At 46.7% G+C, this 12164-nt stretch overlaps 1 protein-coding gene across 2 annotated transcripts in view; it reads right to left on the reverse strand.

Moving 5' to 3' along the window:
* HCN4 (hyperpolarization activated cyclic nucleotide gated potassium channel 4) overlaps positions 1-12164 on the reverse strand; it is a 138439-nt gene that overhangs the window by 86840 nt on the left and 39435 nt on the right. The gene's annotated exons all lie outside the window — the stretch shown is intronic.

Consider the following 12164-nt stretch of genomic DNA (forward strand, 5'->3'; position numbering starts at 1 on the left):
GGTTCCCAGTGTCACCCCCACTAGCTGCAGTGGATTCTCACCATGGAATTTGGCTCCATACATTTTATCTGTTGATAACAACTAATTTCAAAGAAATTATGATGGATCCAGCAGAACCCCAGCATGTGGAGGAATCATCTGACCCTGCACTGCAGCAAAGCTAATGCTAAGGGGAAGTGCAGCACTTCCACAGTACACAGCACAACCACACACAACTAGTGCTTCAGGGCAGGGTATGAATACAACTCAAGCATACTACTCAAACTGTCCTAAAATCACTCACTGTGTCAGCTCGTAGGCTAGTAGTCTGCTCCATCAGCAGCCATGGATTTTGAATGATCAGGTTAGGTTTTACTACAAAACTCCTTTATCGGGGATATCCTCCCTTCTGCCTTCTGAGCTGCCCGGGGCTATGTATCTTCCCTTTGAAAAACAAGTTTTCAAAGAGCTTGTGAAGAATTCTCTCCCCTCTTCTTGTGAGCAGCTGTAGGAAAGCTGTGCTCCACCCTGAACCGTTCCAACTGGAGGTGTCACCAGCGCTGTGTCTTTATCCCTAACTGCAGCGCAGACCTGAGTAGCCAAGTCTGCGGCAGGCACAAGTTTCCACTTACCTGTCCTGACTTGGAAGAGCTGTTCCTTCCCTCAAAGAACCTTCAGCCACAAGGCTGTGCACCAAAATCAAAGCCCAAAGCTCGTTTGTGGTCCAAGCTGAGGAAAAGTGAATGACTAAGGCCAAGGCATCTCGTTCAGCTCTTTCACAGCTTGTTTCTAAGAAGCTGGAAAGAAATGCTCATGGCCTGCCATGACTGAGAAAATCCATGTGTGATGATTACACGAAAGGAAGGGTTTAAAAACAGCTCAGCCTTGTGAAAATAATATCAGCTGCCAAGTGCCACAGGGGTTACATCTCCCCACTCCCCCAGTGACTTCCATACACCAGTGTCTAGCACAGCCATGCTCATGGATGGGCATAATGCTTCATCTTGACGGACAAGCCAACACCTCTGTCATTTCCTATTCTCCGTAAGAGCTGCTCTGCCCTGCAAAGAGGGTTGTGCTCATCGGGGGACTGGGCTTTGGAGACATCCCACTGCTTTTTTCTCCCCTGCTTTTCAATTTCAGCAGAGGACTGGAAAGCCATCTGAGGTGCTTTAGGGTGGGAAGAGGAGCAAAAAAAGAGAGGTAGCAGTGGCCTGGACCTGGGGATCACCACCCTGTGGTACCAGAGAGAGTGATCCTCGACATGCTCAGCTCTGTTTTGCGTTTTTCACATCCACATCACTCACAAGGCATTGTATTATTAGCTGCACCCCCGATGTTATGTCTCCATTTCCAAAGCAGACTCATTCACACATACATAACATATCCACCCACATGCAGTAATGGTTAGACAGACACAAAGCCACCCAGCAGCCTGTGTTTGGGGTGGGAACAGCTCGCATTAGCTCATGAGGAAGCTTAGTTTTAATTCTCCCGAGCTAGCCAGGCTGGAAGCTGCGCGCTGCTCTCCTGACTGACTGCGGAGCTCCGAGCAGGGCAGATGATGTCAAGGCAAAGGTTTTTTTGTCTGCAGTGCAGATTTTGCTGTGTGAATTTACTTGCAGATGAGGCTTCCAGATCCCCTGTTCAAGAGCAGGAGCCCTAGGCCATACCCACATCTGCCACTGTTAGCCCCAATTCCTGTTTGTGCTGCAAAAGGCGCATGCAACCAGCAGAGCTGCCCTTGTTTGGAAGGCTTTGGCCCAACTAGACAACAAGAAGCCAGAGGAATTCACCCTATCTGGGTGATGGATCAGGAGGAGATGACAGGAGTGCCTGGGCTGCAAAGAGACAAAGGCAGAGGAGCCCAGTGATAACAGGAATACACTGAGAAGTTCTGAACAAGGTATCTTTCATAGAATCCCAGACTGGTTTGGGTTGGAAGGGACCTTAAAGCTCACCCAGCTCCAACCCCTGCCACGGGCAGGGACACCTTCCACTAGAGCAGCTTGCTCCAAGCCCCTGTGTCCAACCTGGCCTTGAACACTGCCAGGGATGGGGCAGCCACAGCTTCTCTGGGCACCCTGTGCCAGCGCCTCAGCACCCTCACAGGGAAGAGCTTCCGCCTAAGATCTAACTTCACAGGAGGTTTTGCAAAGCCGAGGCCCAGAAACTTTCCAAGTGCAGTCAGGGTTGAGCCAACAGTCACTACTGAATCTGGAGTTTGATTTAAGCATGTCTTCTGCCCAGGTACTTGCTCTGATTCCCAGGTGAGGAACGGGCTTAGTTGCTCTCTAACCACAGCATACACAGTGCATCACCTCACCCATGGCTGGCATGCCCTGAAGCACATTTGGGTTCGTGCTGAAAACCAGGGGTCACAACAGATTTCTCATCAGCTTAGAGTCAGCAAGCTTACAAGATGTTTGCTGCCACAGCACAGCAAAGGGCAGCCCGTTTGCCAGCTCCTTGTGCCAGACCTTTTCAGGAGTGTCTACTAAAGCCAAGAGGCCACGTATTCCCAAAGAAAAGGGACGCACACCTTGCAATACTCAGGATCATCTCCTTTTCAGAGCCTCTCCAAAGCCCATGCAGGTGCTGCACAGTTCTCATTTACAGACACAAAAGGTGAAGTTCCTTTTGTCTCCCTTCCCATGCAGGCTTTTTTCTATCTTTTCCCAGCCTAGTTCTAAATGTGCTACACAATATAGCACCATACTGGAAATGTGCAGGCACTGGTAACTGGTTTCCTTACTAAGACAACCCAATTACCCAGAAATTCCCTCCCAGTACATGGATCTGCTCAGTTTTGAGGTCTTTGCAAAAGATGGACAAGAGATATAACCAAATCTACAGCAGTACACAGAAAAGAACAGTCATGAAGAAAGCCTCATGGAACCACCTTTTGGACATGGAACCACCACCTTGCTGACTCTGGCATCTTCTGCTACTTTAAAATCTTTCAGAGTTCTACAGCATCTTCCACAGCCCCTGCCAGTACCATCACCCCTTTTCAAAGCTGGAGATCAAGGCACAGTGTATTCTGTTCAGGATGGCTCCCAGAGTCTCCACAAGATGCCTGACCTGCCTTCCAGTTTGCCCTTCTATCCATTGCTTATGATTCCAAGTGTATATGCAGCTAAATGAGCAATGAGAGAATGAAACAAATGCTTTGTAGAGGCATCAAGGTGAAGAGCCTATGAGCTGTAACCTAGACTGGTTCTTTCTCCTGCCCTCCCCACAATTCACAGACAACCAGAGATGGAAGAAAAATACTCCTCGTGTTATTAATAGAAGTCTAACTTATGAATGCATTAGTGCTTCAAAGCAAAGGGGCAAAGATCAAGCATCAGGGATTAGTGCTCAATGAAAGTGGGTTTGCTATTGTTAAAAACCTGCATAGAGTCAGGCATCGTTATCATTTCTCTTATCATCTGGACTCTTGGGAGAGCTCGTCCAAGCCCTGACGCTGCCAGGAAACATCACCTTTGCACTGCTTCACCCCGCCTAATGCAACTCCTGCTTCTCTGCAGAGAGCCACCACGTCCCTGCACTCGCTCAGCACACACCCCAGTGGTGCTCTGCACCATCCCAGAGGTGGACACAGGGGAGAGAAGCAGCAGAGCAGAGCTGGGTAACAGAGGGCCTGCGCTCCCTCTTGGCCCCCAGACACACACACACACACACGCACGCAGGCGCACACACCCCTGCTCTGCAGATGAGACTGCACCGGGTGACACTGATGGCAGAGCTGGGATGAGTTAGCACCTTGCCCTCAAATCACGTGTGAAGAACAGCCACTGGGAGGAAGGCACTGAGGAAAGTGGAGTCCCCGAGTCTGGGGAATGCAGCCCTTATCTCCCTCGCAGGCTTTGAGCACTGATAACTTCCCAAGACATTGCTTTCCCACAGCCAGGGAAACCCAGCTGCACTTCACTGGGTTTTCCATCCCCCAGACATTCAGGGAGTGGAACTGAGCATCAGCCTGTGACAGTGCTCAAGCAGCTCTGACCAGGAAACCTGAATCCCACCAGAGCTCCTGTGCACCCAGCGCCTCCCTGGAGCTGGGTCCAGCGGTGAGGAGTTACTCAGGGTACAGCTACTGATTTCCTGGCCGTCACAAGAACCCTGAGCACAGCTGTGAAAATTCAAAACCCCAGGAGTTACAGCTCCTACACTAGAGTGAGCTGGCAACCTGCAGCACTTCTCCTGCCTCTAAGCTCTGTGACAATAGATGCATAAACACAGGCAACCTCTCCATCCAAAGAGGCAGAGATTTAAATCCTTAATTAGCACATTTGGACGAGGCACCGCAAATGAGATTAGCTTTTGTGCGTCGCTGGGGTAGCAGTTGTGCCCCTATCATGTCCAAGTGATGGGCCCTCAAGCTGACCTTGCAATTCCCCTTTGGATGCTCCTCTGCTTTGCTCCCACTGGCACTGTACTCCCCTGCTGCATGCAGCATCTCCTCGGGAGTGAACAGCCTGGATTTACTAGCCTCGTGCTGATACTAGGCACACAGTGACCATATTTGATGTCAGCCACTGTGAATATACTGCATGGAATGAATAATTTCAATTTGTAAAGGGACTTCCCAGGTAGCAAACCATTCACAAGGGAGAAGAGGCAGAACAAGGTCTCTATAATAGCACCTTGTTAGCCCAGCACACATCTGCTCTCTCTTCTCTCTTTCTGGAGTCCTAACTGCTTTGTTTGCTGACAAAACCCTAGCTTTATTGCTGTCAGCACTGCAGAGCTGCTCAGAGCCAAGCTGCGTTCTCATGTGCCCGCTTCAGCAAGGATACCTGAGCAGCGCTTACTGCTTGTCATATAGAAAGCAGCTTTGATTTGAAGACCTCAGGGTGAACTTGCAGTGCCGCTTGGTCAAGAAACCTTGTCCTGACTTATAGGCTGAAAAATTACTGTTTTACAACTGTCTCACTAAGAAATGCTGGGATAATGTGGGAATAAGCACTGTATGGCTGCTGAAGGAAGAGGTTACCTCAATGCTTCAGAACAGAACTTAAATCAACCCTGCGCACCACAGTAACTCGGACTCTTCTGCAACACAGAGCAAGTAAATCTCATGGAGTTATAGATCACCAGACACCAAAAAGGTAGTAATGTCCCTAGCCAATGTTGCCTGATTTGAAAGATGGTTGTGGATCCTACACCTGCATCGGCAGTCACAGGAATACATGTGGGCCACTGAGAACCAACAGAGGAAGAGAGGACGGAGGTCTCTCCACATGGAAACAAATCCATGTGATGTTACAAACAGGGAACAGCATTTGCCTGAGTTGGTGATTTTCTTAATTCTTCCTCTTGACCCCAAGTTCAATAGTCTCCCCCCTGCACACAGGAACAGCCCGGACCTCGTGGCATAAACCTTCAGGGGTGAAATCTTCCGCTCTCACTGGCCACTTCCCTACAGCCTGGCCTTTCCCTTACACTCACCAGTGGCTCTGGTGGAACTGGGGCTTTCTTAAGTTCTCCAATACAGCAAAGGACTTGGCACCTTTGTTTTTGAGTGACATTCATCTGTAGGTAAATGGATTTAATAGCTTGTTAGAGTGCCAATTAGAACTAACAGTAACTCAATTGACCTATAACTGCCTTGGCACCAACACAGCTTTCAAACATAGGAGAAAGGGAGGAATCTATCCTCTGGCAGAGGAGAGCTCAGACAGTTGGGTTCAAGAGCAAACTGAAGGATTCGTGGGCTTGCTAATGAGATGCTCATAACACATCAGAAACAAAGACATATTTCAATGATCTCAAGCTAAAATGACACTGTTACCCCCAGACACAGATCCCTCTTTTATCTGTGTAATAAATGGCTTTCAGTGCAGCAGCAGTGACTCTACAGCAGAAAAACCTCAGTGCCACAGAAAGCACTAGCACCATTACCTAACCAGAATAATCCTGTCTTGAAAACTTCACTTTACCTGCTTAGAACAATATGAAAAGTCCTACACAGATTCTCTGTGTGCCTAGCAATAAACACCTTCAGAAAGCACATTTTTCCTCAAATAAAATCTATTTCACACCAATGCAGTGGAGACTGTGCTTCTATACAAATCCATCATTTTAAATGCTTAGCTCTGAGGATCGAGGTAGTTCAAGTTTAAAAGGTAAAAAAATGGGTAGAGTTTGCCTAAACATTGCTGGGCTGGAAGTGTCCACGGATGGAAAGAGATAATGTGGAAGGGTGTTAAATTACCAGGCAAAATGATCCATCCTTAAATCAGGAAGGAAAGAAGGACCTGAGAAAACAGATAGTCTGAAGAGTCAGAGGGACAACAGCAATTAAGAATATATAGAACGAGATTAAACTAATCTGTGGAGAGGCCCCAGAAAAACACCCTGAAGGATGGAGACTGGCAAGGGAGGGAACCAGCCTCAGTGAAGAGCCAAGTACAGTATATTGCAACTGGAACATTGCAGGGGCACGGGAGGGGTGTTACTGAGAACTAAAGCCAGGTGGAAAACAGTGATCAGATGGTAAATGGGTACCAGGACCTAGGGCTGGCTGGCCAAGAAATCAGCCTTGAGAAGCCCAGATAATGGAGATGGGACTGGTGGGATAAGAAACACAAACATGAAGTGAGGGATGGGGAAAACAACGGGTTCGAGACAATGGGGCAGAAGATGGGGAGAAAACAAGGGCAGAGTTTGTAATAAGCACAGTATTTCCCTTTGAAGCCTGGAGAATAACCCAAGAACCTGGTGCATCATCGTTGCTTTGCTGTAACTACCTGCTACAGCCATTGCTTAATTCAGAGCAGAGGGCAGTGGAGCATCTCCTTGACAAGATCCACACCTGCCAATGAATCCAGAGAGACGATTGTGATGAGGATAGGGACTGATTTGTTTTTTAAAACCTTAACAACTGTACAAAAGCACTGCATTAAAAATGAGACTGCAAAGTCAAAAGCTCAGGTTATGAAATAGCAGAACGGAGGTTGTTACAGTCATGACAAGATTCAAAACAGTTCTTCCCATAGAATTCACCTGAGATGAGAGGAAGGGCTTGAGGCGACGCATGGAGGAGAGAGATTTTCTACAGGAGCTCATTTCTTGCACTATCTGGAAGGTTTGCAATGAAAGAGATAAGGAGCTGCAGAGTGAGATGTGATGGCGAGGGCAGATGAGCGGTGCCCTGGAGAGCCTATCTCTGCCAAAAAGTTCCTGCAGAGGTGTTAGGCAAATCACTCAACCCAAAACTGTGATTACAATAATGTTCTTACGTGGTGATTAAAGAGAACACTATGTCATTATTCACAGCTATGTTGGGGGGGTTTGCTGTAACAACAGCTAAACTAACAAACATCAGAGGCTTGGGAAGAGGGTGGGTGGCACCGGGTTTCTCTGGCTGGCTGCTCAATCCTCCAAATGACTGCTCCCACAGATGCAGAGCTCTGAACAAAAGGTATGCTGCATAATGCTACCTCCTCTGCAAAACAGGTACTCAAACTGACTACACCAAGGTAATGTTTTTCACAAAGGAACCATCCCTGTGTGTGCTGGATGAGGGATGGGCTTCTCCGAAGAGATAATGTGCTCATCCGGTGGCAGAGAGATGTTTGAAGGGCCTGAATTAAGTTTATGCAGAATCTTGTATCTCAATTCTCATTTTAGCATTTATTTATACACTATCATCTCAGTTTCTGCACCTGAACATACATGAAAGTACTGTAATATTATATGATTATGGTCTTAAAACTTATTATGGTGACACACTGAGGTGCTTCTCCTACCAAGGCCTTCCTATTTCAAATGCTGCCTTTTCTACCATTGAACTTGTCTCATACTAAAATCTGTATCCCCACACTGATTGTCTAGTGTGGAGTTTTCATCCTCCCCATCATGATGTGAAGATGCGATGACTTGCCTGTGGCCATGGGAAGTGTGGCTGCACTAGTTTGGTCTCCTTAGCTTAGGGTCACAAAACCATGTTTCTTCTCCTGCGGCCTGATTCACAGCCCACTGGAGAGAACAGAAATCCAACCCGTGCTGTTCAGTGGGATTTGGATTATCTCTCATATTATTCCTCTCATTCTGCTCCGGCACAGCTGCCCTGGGAATTGGCAGAAAAGTTGTCTGCAGTAGAGACAGCAAGAGGTGACTTCAAGAAAGCATCTCCCCCTCCTCAGCCAGCAGTGTCCCCACACTATTTTGAGGCAACTGCCATCAGGATGAAAACAAAAAGAAGCCAGCACAGTCAATGAGCTGCCTAGCAATAAACCTGGGCCTGAGCTGCACTTTGGTTTTGTTTCTAATGACAGGTTCTGCTGCGAATGCAACCGTGTCCCTGACCTTTCCCTCTAAGCAGAGGTTTCTCTGAACCCAGATTTCAGTTTGGTGGACATAAGGCTCACACAGTGAGCACCTTGTGTTTTAGCTTGCTATGAGCAGTGGGCAAGTCATACGAGGGGAGTTTGCTGCTGTGGGCAAGGGGGGTGCAAGCAGCAGCATTCTGGGCTGCAGAAAAGGGCATCACTGCCTGAGAGCAGGGAGAGCACCAGCCACCCAAGTGACCTGCAGCCATGAAGCAGTGCTGTATGCTTCACACATTGCTCACCCTCCTCACAGCACAGTGAAAGCTTAGGAAGAACAGACTCCATCGCTGGAGCACTATTCCCATCAGGAATGCAGGGAATCAGTTCTACTCAAGAGAGTGCAAAAGGGAAACACGCTTCCTCCCCACTTTTGCTCAATCCCATCACTGCTATTGAGTTCAGTGTTGAGTAGTGGAATTAGTAAATCCCACTGATTCCCCATGAGTGTCCCTGAATGACACTGCTCGGAGGTCTGGAGCAGCAGGAAGGGGAGCAAATGACTTCATTCTGCAGGAATTCCCCTACCTGAGCATCCTTACCTTTGGGTGTCACAGAAATCCCTGCAGGCCCCCAGGCAGACAGGGGGCTCTGGCAGAGGAAGCCGATGAAAAATGGGATCTGTTTGCACACAACTCTCACAAGTAAAGGAGAACAATGAAAAGACAAACCCTAAAATCTGAAGTTGGGTCTGCTACCGAGTGGGATATTTTCCATTGTTTTCAAGGAAGCAGCAGCTTGTCTTTTCTGTGAAGCAGTTAATAGATTACTGGGCAGTGAATTATGTTCAGTTCTATTTACATCCACTGTTTGGACTATTCTGGTCCTTCGGGTAGTGTCTCTGTTCTCAGGCCTTTCTAAAAGCAGCATGCTACACCTTTTTACAAGCAATTCTGGAGAGCAGCTACACCCAATATGCTTCAGTCAGCTACAAACCAGATAGATCATTTTTTGTCTGGAATTTTTTTATTAAACCGATTGCACTGGATCAATGCTTTCTCTTAGCAGTAAATTACAATTCTATCTACCCAGCGGAAAAGCTTTCAAAGTCACAGATAAATCTTGATCTAGGAAATAGTGTTTGGCTCTGCACTGATGGGCAATCAAGCCCAGATGCAACTAAACTCAGGCTGTTAGCACACACAGCTGCACCTCAGAAGTGGAGCTAGGATTCTTATTTTCATTAGAAATCGCTAAGCCACCTTTTAAGTGCTTTCAGACCTAGTCCACTGCATTAGTCATGAGTACTCAGGGGCAGGGAGCTTGGTTTTATAAAGGTCGTTTGGTGTCTTTTTCCCTCACAATGGACTAAAAGCAGGAATCAACAGAGCCTTAATCTATATTAATTTGCTTTACTCTTGGAGGGTCATAGATTTGCCACTGGAATTAACCATGTTAGATGCTGAAAGGATAATGTAATAAGCCTATGATGAAAGCCTCTGTCCTATGCTAAACCAGGAACTTCTCGCACATACTGCGAAGGAGAAGCAATTCCATGAAGGCAGAGGAATGACGCCTATGTCATTTTGCAGCAGAACTGAGCTCCAGTAAATAGACTGGAGTGTTCCATTCAAAACTTCCCATCTCAAGCTGTACTGAGACAAGGTCTGGAGCTCTACCACAATGCCTGGAGATACAGCTCACTCTCAGAGGCGAAGCTCGTTTCTCCAAAAAGACAGAATCCAAGATCTGGGTCTGAATATTTAACTTGAACCATGTCCACCAAATGCTGCTGTACAGTTTTGGTGGCAGGGAAGTGCAAGATAATGGAGATAAGGTCCCGATGCTCCAGACTCTGCACCCATCTGTAACAAGAAGCAATCACGCATTGCACTGCGTAATTTTCAAAGCAGAAAAGAGAGTCCTTTGGGTCAAGGATAGAGCTCTTGCAACCAGTCTGATAATATCTGCTCTTTGGTGCAATCTGCTGCATTTCAGAGGTCAGACAATATTATTATTCATGTGAGATGTTTCCAAGACAGATGCTTTAGCAGTATTCAGAGGAGGAGGGAATACAAAACCCGAAGAGTATCTGAGAGCGCTCCCACTCTTCTCCTTCAAGGCAGCCATTGTTCAGAGGTCATTTTTCATGGAAGCCCACGCATTCTCTCTAAGCATATTCATATTCAAACAAATATGCTGCAAGTGACCCAGAAGCAGAGGTGAACAAAGTTCCCTGGAAAATACACACACTGACCATAGGGTAGGTAGCACAGCCAACTCCTCCCCACCTCTCTGTACAATCAGTACCACTGCTCCATCTGATGTTGGTACAGAACAGTAGGAGAAGGCACATTTCTGTGTGCAAGGCTTCTAGCATTAACTGAGAAAAAACACAAAGCAGCCAGATGAATCTGACCCCAAAGCAGAGAGTGTCTTGCATCAGGGTGCAGATACCTAACTCACTGTGCTCTCTCTGCACAAAGCTACATTGGGGAGGATTATATTATTAACACCAAGGAGTCACACATGCATATATACAGATATAGCTGCATGCATACGAATGGCTGTTAGCAGCCTCAGTGTGATCCTCTGGCTGGGCAGAGTCTAAGCTTGCCCATGTATCTCAGTCCTTTGTGCAAGGCTAGGAGTGGCCCTATAGCCGAGTACCTCAGCAATCAAAACTCACCTCCTAGTCTCCTGTGCTGTTTTAAGGAGGCAGGACTGGTTCACTAAGAATCTTCAAAACATGAACCCTTAGGGGCATCTCACCTTGGGCAAGGTGGTTACCTCAGCTACTGCTACAATCCTGTCACTGAAGTTTGCCAGCCTGGTTCTGTGCTGAAAACGTAGTCAGAAAGATGGAAGGGAAGGGATCCACTGTACAGATACATAAAAGGTACGCAAAGTGAATGCTACTTTTGTATAAACCCAAATACAACCCAGAGATTAAAGCCAAAATTCCTTGAGGGTGTGACACACTGAGAACACCTTGCTAGGATAACCCGGGAAAGCAAAGCAGTTAAACTTCAGACTCACAGCAAATAATCCGAACTATAGCCAAGGGTATGAAATTGGGTTTGTTCTTTTTAAAGGTAATGACTCTCCCATTTCACCATGTTTGTGAGGTATGACTTGATCAGTCACAACTGGGAGGCAATTTTAGACTCTTTCCCATCTGGGTTTGAGTAAGATTGTACTTGCAAGGAATATGTATCATGATGTAGCTCCTGGAAACCCTCATATGCTCGGTCAGCTGTGTGCTCGGGAGACTGGAATGCACTGAATTCAAATGACAGTGCAGTCTTCCAATTCACAGAGCTTTCTAATAACATTTGTTAATCCAAGTAAATGTGCAGGAATCTGGTGCCAGTGCTGAGTCTTCTAAGCATGTGGACTGCTTGCTAAACCCCTAGTAGGCGGTATCAAGAAGCTTCCGTCTTTGGGCACCCAAATCCACCCTGCAACTCCTTCCTGCCATTATCTTTCTTTCTAACTGTACTCAGGAAGGTTTCACGAAGAGTCCAAGAATTCCATAAAATCATGTTGTTTGATACATATGTGTTTGAAGAATGTTCTTCTGTGTGCTTTTAAATGTGAGGTGTAAGCTAGTTGTAATGAAAGTTGAAGCAATAAACCTTAGCCATTGACTGCGCTAAGTAATTAATTATTGATTGCAGTACTTTATATACATATTGCAGACGACGATTCACCTGGGCATGAGACAGGGAAATACCCAAAGCCAACCTCTCTGCTACACAGAACTCCATAAAAAATGGCTGTAGGGTTTACAAGTTAATGTCCTTATTAATCTTCATGGAAACGCTGCTGTCTGAGTGAAAGCAAGCCATTACTTTCACAAAGACAATGTTAACTATTCCCTGTCCAAATGAATTTTGCAAATAT

This window comes from Pezoporus occidentalis, unplaced genomic scaffold (genome assembly GCF_034315485.1).
Source record: "Pezoporus occidentalis ecotype Australia unplaced genomic scaffold, CSIRO_AGI_Poc_V1 ctg159, whole genome shotgun sequence".
NCBI classification, from domain to species: domain Eukaryota; kingdom Metazoa; phylum Chordata; class Aves; order Psittaciformes; family Psittacidae; genus Pezoporus; species Pezoporus occidentalis.